This window comes from Myxine glutinosa, chromosome 14 (genome assembly GCF_964187855.1).
Source record: "Myxine glutinosa chromosome 14, kmMyxGlut1.1, whole genome shotgun sequence".
In the NCBI taxonomy this organism is placed as follows: Eukaryota; Metazoa; Chordata; class Myxini; order Myxiniformes; family Myxinidae; genus Myxine; species Myxine glutinosa.
This window is the reverse complement of record NC_136274.1, coordinates 22,972,181-22,981,924: the sequence shown is the minus strand read 5'-3', so window position 1 is coordinate 22,981,924 and position 9,744 is coordinate 22,972,181. Positions and strand designations below refer to the sequence as shown.

Below are 9,744 nucleotides of genomic sequence, written 5' to 3'. Positions count from 1 at the left end.
TTTTAATTACATCTTGTATCCCCCCCAAAAAAAAAAAAAAACCGGGAAGGAGGACTTTGGTCAGGAGGTGACCAAGAACCGAATGACCACTCAGACAGAACTACAGAGTTCCTTGGCCAAGATGGAAGAACCTGCTGGAAGGTCAACAGTCTCTACAGCACTTTGCAAATATAGGCTTTATGGGGGAGTGGCCAGACGGAAGCCACTCTTGACAAAAAGGCACATGACAGCATGCCTGGAATGTGCAAAAAGGCACATGACAGCATGCCTGGAATGTGCAAAAAGGCATGTGAAACCTTGCATGAGACAAAAGATTCTGTGGTCTGATGAGACGAAAAGTGAACTATTTGGCCCTAACATCTGGCGGAAACCGAGCTCAGCTCATCACCCATCTAATACCATCCCGACCCTGAAGCATGGTGGTGGCAGCATCATGTTCTGGGGATGTCTTACAGCGGCAGGGACTGGGAGACTTGTGAGGATAGAGGGAACAATGAATGGAGCCAAATACAGGCAAATCCTTGAGGAGAACTTTCAGAGTGCAAAAGATCTTAAACTGCGGTGAAGATTTACATTCCAACTGGGCTATGACCCCAAGCATACAGCCAAAGCCCAGACTTGAATCCCCTTGAGAATCTGTGGAAAGACTTGGAGATTGCTGTTCACCGACGCTCCCCATCCAACTTTACAGAGCTTTATCAAATCTGCGAGGAAGAATGGGAGAAAGTCCCCAAATCCAGATGTGCAAAGCTGATACAGACATGCCCAAGAAGACTCAAAGCTGTAGGCGCTGCCAAAGGAGCTTCTACGATGTACTGACTCAGGGGGTTGAATACTTATGTAAATTAGATATTTCTGTATTTCATTTTGAATAACTTCGTAAAAATTTCTCAAAGAAAATCCACGTTGACATTATTGGTAATTATTTGTAGATCAGAGATTTAAAAAAAAGTCAATTTCAGCCATTTTAAATTCAGGCTACAACAAAACAAAATGTGATAAAAATCAAGGGGTGTGAATGCTTTCTGAATGCGCACTGTCGGTGTGTGCACATGTGCGCACGTGTGTTTGTGTGTGTCTGTGTAAGCACAGAATGCAGGTTTTACTGTCTTTCTCTCATCTATCTTTTTCCTTTTGCCTGGGGCACAAGGTGTGGCCTTCAGCGCCCAGCCCTGTGAGCCGGCACCCAGCATCACCTTCGGGTACCTGCACTCTTGCCTAAAAGGAAGCTATTGCATGAAGAGACTCCACAGCTAAGTCGTCGTCCAGGTAAGAGAACGATGTTTCTACAAACTCTCACATGACTTGGTGATTGTTCATTGTGAATCTTCAAAAGGTCCCTGGTAGGGAATGCGCATTCCTTTGGCTATGGGTTTGATGATACAGTGCATTGAACGACGAGAGTTATTTATTTAATAAATAATGTTTATTTGTTCGTTTCGCCAAAAGATGTTGGCTCACAATGTACTGTACTGCACTTGATCTTGATTATGTATCAGATGTAATCGCATTCTATATATATATATATATGTGTGTGTAGTGTCTGCCTTGTCACTAAACTACTCCCTTAAACTTATTGTGAAATCGTGCCAAACTTCTGCTTTGCACCTATCTCTCCCGTGTGTATGTACGAAGAGTTTTTTTTTTGAAAACTATTGAAAACTTCTTTTTTTTAAACTTAAATCTTCAACTTCAATTGTTTATAAAATGTAATATCACGTATATTACAAATACATTTGTGCAAAATAAATGTTTGTATTATGATTGGTGTAAATCATGACAAAACAGCAACTCCGGTACAGTCATCGATCTATATATCTACATATCTGGGCAGTGTCTGTGTTGTCACTGAACTTCGAACTTAAACGATTGTTTCCGTGGTTGTGAAGTGTTTTAAATAACGAAGTGGTGGGGTGTTTTTAATTATGTGGTGGTGAGGTGTTTTGAATTACGTGGTGGTGAGGTGTTTTTAATTACATGGTGGTGAGGTGTTTTGAATTACATGGTGGTGAGGTGTTTTGAATTACATAGTGGTGAGGTGTTTTGAATTACGTGGTGGTGAGGTGTTTTGAATTAGGTGATGGTGAGGTGTTTTGAATTACATAGTGGTGAGGTGTTTTGAATTACGTGGTGGTGAGGTGTTTTGAATTACGTGGTGGTGATGTGTTTTGAATTAAATGGTGGTGAGGTCTTTTGAATTACGTGGTGGTGAGGTGTTTTGAATTACATGGTGGTGAGGTGTTTTGAATTACGTGGTGGTGAGGTGTTTTTAATTACATGGTGGTGAGGTGTTTTGAATTACATGGTGGTGAGGTGTTTTGAATTACATAGTGGTGAGGTGTTTTGAATTACGTGGTGGTGAGGTGTTTTGAATTAGGTGATGGTGAGGTGTTTTGAATTACATAGTGGTGAGGTGTTTTGAATTACGTGGTGGTGAGGTGTTTTGAATTACGTGGTGGTGATGTGTTTTGAATTAAATGGTGGTGAGGTCTTTTGAATTACGTGGTGGTGAGGTGTTTTGAATTATGTGGTGGTGAGGTGTTTTTAATTACATGGTGGTGAGGTGTTTTTAATTACATGGTGGTGAGGTGTTTTGAATTACGTGATGGTGAGGTGTTTTGAATTACATAGTGGTGAGGTGTTTTGAATTACGTGGTGGTGAGGTGTTTTGAATTACGTGGTGGTGATGTGTTTTGAATTAAATGGTGGTGAGGTGTTTTGAATTACGTGGTGGTAAGGTGTTTTTAATTACATGGTGGTGAGGTGTTTTGAATTAGGTGGTGCTGAGGTGTTTTGAATTACGTGATGGTGAGGTGTTTTGAATTACATAGTGGTGAGGTGTTTTGAATTACGTGGTGGTGAGGTGTTTTGAATTACGTGGTGGTGATGTGTTTTGAATTAAATGGTGGTGAGGTCTTTTGAATTACGTGGTGGTGAGGTGTTTTGAATTACGTGGTGGTGAGGTGTTTTTAATTACATGGTGGTGAGGTGTTTTTAATTACATGGTGGTGAGGTGTTTTGAATTACATGGTGGTGAGGTGTTTTGAATTATGTGGTGGTGAGGTGTTTTGAATTACGTGGTGGTGAGGTGTTTTGAATTACGTGGTGGTGAGGTGTTTTGAATTACATGGTGGTGAGGTGTTTTGAATTAGGTGGTGGTGAGGTGTTTTGAATTACATGGTGGTGAGGTGTTTTGAATTACATGGTGGTGAGGTGTTTTGAATTAGGTGGTGGTGAGGTGTTTTGAATTACGTGGTGGTGATGTGTTTTGAATTAAATGGTGGTGAGGTCTTTTGAATTACGTGGTGGTGAGGTGTTTTGAATTACGTGGTGGTGAGGTGTTTTTAATTACATGGTGGTGAGGTGTTTTTAATTACATGGTGGTGAGGTGTTTTGAATTACTTGGTGGTGAGGTGTTTTTAATTCCATGGTGTGAGGTGTTTTGAATTACGTGGTGGTGAGGTGTTTTGAATTACGTGGTGGTAAGGTGTTTTTAATTACATGGTGGTGAGGTGTTTTGAATTAGGTGGTGCTGAGGTGTTTTTAATTACATGGTGGTGAGGTGTTTTGAATTACATGGTGGTGAGGTGTTTTGAATAACGTGGTGGTGAGGTGTTATGAATAACGTGGTGGTGAGGTGTTATGAATTACGTGGTGGTGAGGTGTTTTGAATTACGTGGTGGTGAGGTGTTTTGAATTACGTGGTGGTGAGGTGTTTTGAATTACATGGTGGTGAGGTGTTTTGAATTAGGTGGTGGTGAAGTGTTTTGAATTACATGGTGGTGAGGTGTTTTGAATTACATGGTGATGAGGTGTTTTGAATTAGGTGGTGGTGAGGTGTTTTGAATTACGTGGTGGTGATGTGTTTTGAATTAAATGGTGGTGAGGTCTTTTGAATTACGTGGTGGTGAGGTGTTTTGAATTACGTGGTGGTGAGGTGTTTTTAATTACATGGTGGTGAGGTGTTTTGAATTAGGTGGTGCTGAGGTGTTTTTAATTACATGGTGGTGAGGTGTTTTGAATTACATGGTGGTGAGGTGTTTTGAATAACGTGGTGGTGAGGTGTTATGAATTACGTGGTGGTGAGGTGTTTTGAATTATGTGGTGGTGAGGTGTTATGAATTACATGGTACTAAGATGTTTTGAATTACATGGTACTGAGATGTTTTGAATTACGTGGTGGTGAGGTGTTTTTAATTATGTGGTGGTGAGGAGTTTTGAATTACATGGTGGTGAGGTGTTTTTAATTACGTGATGGTGAGGTGTTTTGAATTACATGGTGGTGAGGTGTTTTGAATTACGTTGTGGTGAGGTGTTTTGAATTACGTGGTGGTGAGGTGTTTTGAATTGCGTGGTGGTGAGGTGTTTTGAATTACGTGGTGGTGAGGTGTTTTGAATTACATGGTGGTGAGGTGTTTTGAATTATGTGGTGGTGAGGTGTTTTGAATTACGTGGTGGTGACGTGTTTTGAATTATGTGGTGGTGAGGTGTTTTTAATTACATGGTGGTAAGGTGTTTTTAATTACGTGGTGGTGAGGTGTTTTGAATTACGTGGTGGTGAGGTGTTTTGAATAACATGGTGGTGAGGTGTTTTGATTTTTGTGGTGGTGGGGTGTTTTGAATTACGTGGTGGTGAGGTGTTATGAATTACGTGGTACTGAGATGTTTTGAATTATATGGTACTGAGATGTTTTGAATTACGTGGTGGTGAGGTGTTTTTAATTACGTGGTGGTGAGGTGTTCTTAATTACATGGGGGTGAGGTGCTTTTAATTACATGGTGCTGAGGTGTTTTTAATTACGTGGTGGTGAGGTGTTTTTAATTACGTGGTGGTGAGGTGTTTTTAATTACATGGTGCTGAGATGTTTTGAATTACGTGGTGGTGAGGTGTTTTGAATTACTTGGTGGTGAGGTGTTTTTAATTATGTGGTGGTGAGGTGTTTTTAATTACATGGTACTGAGATGTTTTGAATTGCGTGGTGGTGAGGTGTTTTGAATTACGTGGTGGTGAGGTGTTTTTAATTACGTGGTGGTGAGGTGTTTTTAATTACGTGGTGGTAAGGTGTTTTTAATTATGTGGTGTTGAGGTGTTTTTAATTACATGGTGCTGAGGTGTTTCGAATTACGTGGTGGTGAGGTGTTTTTAATTACATGGTGGTGAGGTGTTTTTAATTAGGTGGTGGTGAGGTGTTTTTAATTACATGGTGCTGAGGTGTTTGGAATTACGTGGTGGTGAGGTATTTTTAATTAAATGGTGGTGAGGTGTTTTTAATTACATGGTGCTGAGGTGTTTGGAATTACGTGGTGCTGAGGTGTTTGGAATTACGTGGTGGTGAGGTGTTTTTAATTACATGGTGGTGAGGTGTTTTGAATTACGTGGTGGTGAGGTGTTTTTAATTACATAGTGGTGAGGTGTAATCGTCCCAAATTTCCAGTCTGCACCTACCCCTCCCATATAAATGTGCTGAGAGGTTCTTTTTTGAAAAGAAAAAAAAAATTCAACCTAAATCTTCAACCTAAATTGCTTATAAAAATGTAATATCACAAACACTGCAAATATATTTGTGCAAAATAATTGTTTGTATTATGATTGGTGTAAATGACGACAACACAGCAACTCAGGTACAGTCATTATCCTCAGCGAAAACACGCCCGTTCCTCTGTAACAATTTGTGGTGAGGCAAGCGCAGCGAACCAAATTACTAAATCTTAGCTTATTCCACACAGAAATCCTAAAATGGCCTGGACAATATTATTAGCACCTTTTAGAATTTGTTAGAAAAAGTTAGATTTCAAGCAGGTGATTTTCCTTTACTTTGGAATTTGAACTCACCTGCGGTGAGTTGCTGGTGCCTGCAATATAAAAATCACTCATTCAACCAGTTTGAACAGAGAAAAGGATTCATTCTGCTGTTTTGTGTCACTGTGTGTGCCGCAATGAGCGTGGAGAAAAGAAAGAAAACCAGAGAATTGTCTGAGAGGTCAGACACAAGATTGTAGCCAAGCATGGACAATGTCAAGGCTACAAGTCCATCTCCAGAGACCTTCATGTTCCTGTGTCCACCGTACGCAATGTTATCAGGAAGTTTAAGGCCCATGGCACTGTAGCCAACCTCCCTGGACGTGGCCGTAAGAGGAAACTTGATCCAAGATTTCAGCGAAAGATTGTTTGAATGGTGGAGAAAGAACCTCAATCAACTGCCTAACAGATTCAAGGTGACCTTCAGACACAAGGTACGACAATTTCAACTCACACCATCTGTCACCAACTCAATGAAAGGGGTTTCTATGGTAGGAGATCCAGGAGGACGCCACTGCTGAGAAAACCTGACTGGAGTTTGGCAAAACACACCTGAAAAAGCCAAAATCCTTCTGGGAGAATGTCGTGTGGAAAGATGAGACCAAATTCGAGCTTTTGGGTAAAGCACATCATCTCTATGTTTACAGAAAACAAAATGAAGCCTTCAAAGAATAGAACACCTTCCCGACAATCAAACATGGAGGAGGTTCAGTGATGTTTTGGCACTGGGTGCTGCCTCTGGCACTGGGGACCTTGAATGTGTGCATGGCATCATGAAATCAGGAGATTACCAAGGCATTTTGGAGCGCAATGTTCAACCCAGTGTCAGAAATCTTGGTCTCCGTCAAAGGTCAGGTATGCTATAGGTATGCTTAGAGCATACGTGTCCTAAGTAGGTATGCTTATATGGAAGGGTTAGTCATAACTACATAGTATCACACATATCTTAGGGCGACAGGAGCAATAGCTGGAGAGAAGTTCTGATTACAAACTTCAGAAATAAGCGTTTTAATGATATATGTTTTAATGATAATGTTTTAATGTAGATGAAATCAAGAATTGTGGAGACCAAATACTTTTGTCAATTTCAACTTATTTTTAGAGAAAATTGTGAGTTATTTGAAAAAAGTGCAAGGGTGTCAATATCTTTGGCCACGTCTGTATATATAGATGTATATGTATAGATGTATATATATTGTTACAGACGCGGCTTTTAGATGTTATATTGACCGAGCGGTGGTGTATTTAACCGCGTCCGAACAGTTACTCCCCGATTAAAACCCGATTCCACCCGACGTTGACCAGATCGCCCCACAGATATTCAATCGGGAAATCTCTAAAGCGACCGAAAGAGAATGAAAAAGAAGAAGAAGAAGAATACGGAGGAAGAACAGATTTTATTATACACACACAAGCAATGGATGGAAGAAGCAGTAACACAGCGAATCTTTAACTTACACTATTCATTTTTACTTAGCCCCAAGACAAACGAGTAGGACAGGACGTTCACACTTACACAGGGGATATTGCAGGCAGGTAGGGCTTGAGATGGACTGCTTGAGAGGGAGGCAAGGTCGGGAGGCCGCAGCTCACAATTCCTCGCGGTTTTGGCGGGAAACCCTCCGTCGTGTATCCACTGCGGTAGACGTCACGCGCTGGTTCGGCACACCTGCTCCTCTTCTTGGGGTGGGGCCGTCTCCCTCCTTTCAGCGCGTCTCTCCAAAGCTGGTTTCCTTGCCGAGTACCTCTCCTCTTTGGCTTGGAGCGTTTCGCATCTCACCTCTTGGTGCAGCCTCTTTGCTCATCTCCCAAGGCCTCTCCAAGTCATCTCGCAGCTCATCTGGTAAAGCAGTCCCTTACAGTCGCTTTTATCACCTCGGGCGAAATCAAGCCGCCGGCTCCCAGGGCACGCCTACCGGGTCGCTCACAGCGGTGTTGATTGGCTGTTAGAGCTGGTTCACTCCTTCCCTCTTATGACGAGGTGGAGACATGCCTTTCTTCCCCAACCCTACCTCGTGGCCAATGGTGGTTTGAAGAAAACCGCCCAAAATGCGGAAGGCAATTGGAAGGGAGGTTTTGGGGAAATTGGAAGGGCCTACGCTTATTTTGTTTGATACAATGCAAAGTCAATCTAGTGGGAAACACATATTTAGCCTACATGGAATAAGGAAATACACTATTTAAAAGATATATCGTGACCTGCGTGTAAGTTTCATGGAATTAACTAGGAGGCCGGCTACGACCATTATTTACATTACCAGGGTGTTACCGTACCTTTTGTAACGTTCACATTGTAACGTTTTCACATTCGTTACACTTCCTCCAAAATTGTTACACTTCTCAAAAACCGTTACACTTCTCAAATTCGTTACACACTTCTCAAAATCGTTACAATATACTGAAACGCAAAAGAAACTTACCACCTTTGAAACCTTTAAATATCAACAATAACACTGCGTGTAGTAAATGTGTGAACTTATTTGTGGACAATAGTGTCCTCACTGTCAGACAAAATGGTCACGGATGGTCACTTGAACCTTCAATGGTCACTTCATAGCACAGCTGTTGAACAGCCGTTTTGACTGTCAGTGATTAGCCAAGGGGTACGGGATGATTTTAGTGAGCTGCACGTGATGTCTTGATATTGGCTTTAAAAAGGCCAGTGCAAAATGGGCATTTCAATCAACATGCCACGATTGTCAATGGATCAACGGCAGCGTGCCCTGGGCATGCTGCAAGGCGGGCTGAGCTACCGTGAGGTGGCACGTCGCCTTGGCTGTTCACACCAGACGATATCAGCCCTGGTGGACAGAGACACCCTCCACAACTCTGCAGATGACAGACCTCGATCAGGGAGGCCAAGAGTCACCACTGCAAGGCAGGACAGGCAGATGGTCCGAAGTCACCTGCGGGATCGATTCCGTCCAGCATCCCGCACTGCGGCAGAAACTCCGGGGCGTGCAAACCCACGGATATCCAATGATACTGCACGAAGACGACTGCATGACTATGGTCTGACTGCCAGAAGACCATACAGAGGCCCCGTGATGACGGCTGCCCATCGCCGCAACCGACAGAGATGGTGCCAGCACCATCAGCGGTGGACCTTGGCGCAGTGGAACGAGGTCGCTTTCAGCGATGAGTCAAGGTTCTGTGTGGACAGTCCTGATTGGCGTGAGCGTGTCTGGAGAAGAACTGGCGAGCGATATGCCGATTGTTGCGTGCGTCAAGCCAACAGGTGGGGTGGCCCAAGTGTGATGGTGTGGGCCGCCATATCAGGCCGGTACAGGATGCCACTGGTGGTTGTGGATGGGAATCTTAACGCCCAGCGGTATGTGGATAACATCCTGCGACCTCATCTGCTGCCATTCCTGCTATACCACCCAGAACTGAGAACCTTTCAGCATGACAACGCTCGTCCCCATGCTGCTCGCTTTACCACTGCATTTCTCCAAGGCGAGAACATCAACACCATGCAGTGGCCTGCGCTCTCCCCTGACCTGAATCCCATAGAGCACCTGTGGGATGAGCTTGGGAGACACGTAGTTGGCAGGGCCAGGACAGGGGCAGAGGCTGCTTCAGACATTGAGGACTGAGTGGGACAGAATCCAGCAGCAATCCATCCAAAGACTGGTAGGCAGTCTACGCCGACGATGCACTGCCTGTATCCAAAACAATGGTGGCCACACACGCTATTGAAAGGGGACTGACATTGCACCCTGTGCTGTTCTGTACTGTAGAACAAACTGATGAGATGGTGTATCTTGGTCAAAAACTTGACATGTCATCAATAAAATGCCAATGTTTCAATTAGCAATTGTTGGTTTGTTTTATTTTGAACTGTTACAATTTTATTACATTTCAAACAAGTGGTAAGTTTCTTTTGCGTTTCAGTATATATATATATATATATATATATGCATACACGTGTATATACATATATA

At 42.8% G+C, this 9,744-nt stretch overlaps 1 protein-coding gene across 2 annotated transcripts in view; it reads left to right on the top strand.

Moving 5' to 3' along the window:
- The first annotated feature begins 1,146 nt into the window (after positions 1–1,146).
- POF1B (POF1B actin binding protein) overlaps positions 1,147–9,744 on the top strand; it is a 70,452-nt gene continuing 61,854 nt past the window's right edge. For both annotated transcript variants that reach the window (XM_078768550.1, XM_078768549.1), the window contains exon 1: positions 1,147–1,269. The gene's annotated coding sequence lies outside the window, so the exon portion shown is untranslated. The remainder of the gene's footprint in view (positions 1,270–9,744) is intronic.